Consider the following 430-nt stretch of genomic DNA (forward strand, 5'->3'; position numbering starts at 1 on the left):
ACTTCTGTAAAACCTTATTGCTTACACAGTTCATATAAGAAATGCATAAACATTCCAATACAGTATGTCATTAGGTGCTTAACATGAAAGTATTCATACATCTTATTTTGCAAAAACATGTAATCAGCATAGAGTTGCAGATAATTACCATTTTTTTGTGAAATTGATTCAGTGAATTACCCTGAGCAATAAAATATGGAATAACAAGCAATAAAGCAAATAATCTACGAAAAATATTTTACTACAAACCCCACTGAAGAAAAAAAATAAACTTACCTAACCCATTCATTTATGAACAGCATTTGCTGTAGACAACAAAAATAATTACAAAGACATTTCTCTTAGCAATGGAGCCAAAATATCATGAACACCTATGATATCATCAGCAAAATGTCATAACTTTTATATTTGGCATTCTTCTAAGCAGACA

The 430-nt window shown here is 29.5% G+C and overlaps 1 protein-coding gene across 1 annotated transcript in view; it reads right to left on the reverse strand.

Annotated features, from left to right (window-relative positions):
* The window catches only part of LOC119592442 (exostosin-2-like), a gene marked incomplete at its 3' end in the record, with an annotated part of 49,471 nt that overhangs the window by 6,434 nt on the left and 42,607 nt on the right, over nucleotides 1-430 (reverse strand).

Source organism: Penaeus monodon, chromosome 30 (genome assembly GCF_015228065.2).
Source record: "Penaeus monodon isolate SGIC_2016 chromosome 30, NSTDA_Pmon_1, whole genome shotgun sequence".
Lineage (NCBI taxonomy): Eukaryota > Metazoa > Arthropoda > Malacostraca > Decapoda > Penaeidae > Penaeus > Penaeus monodon.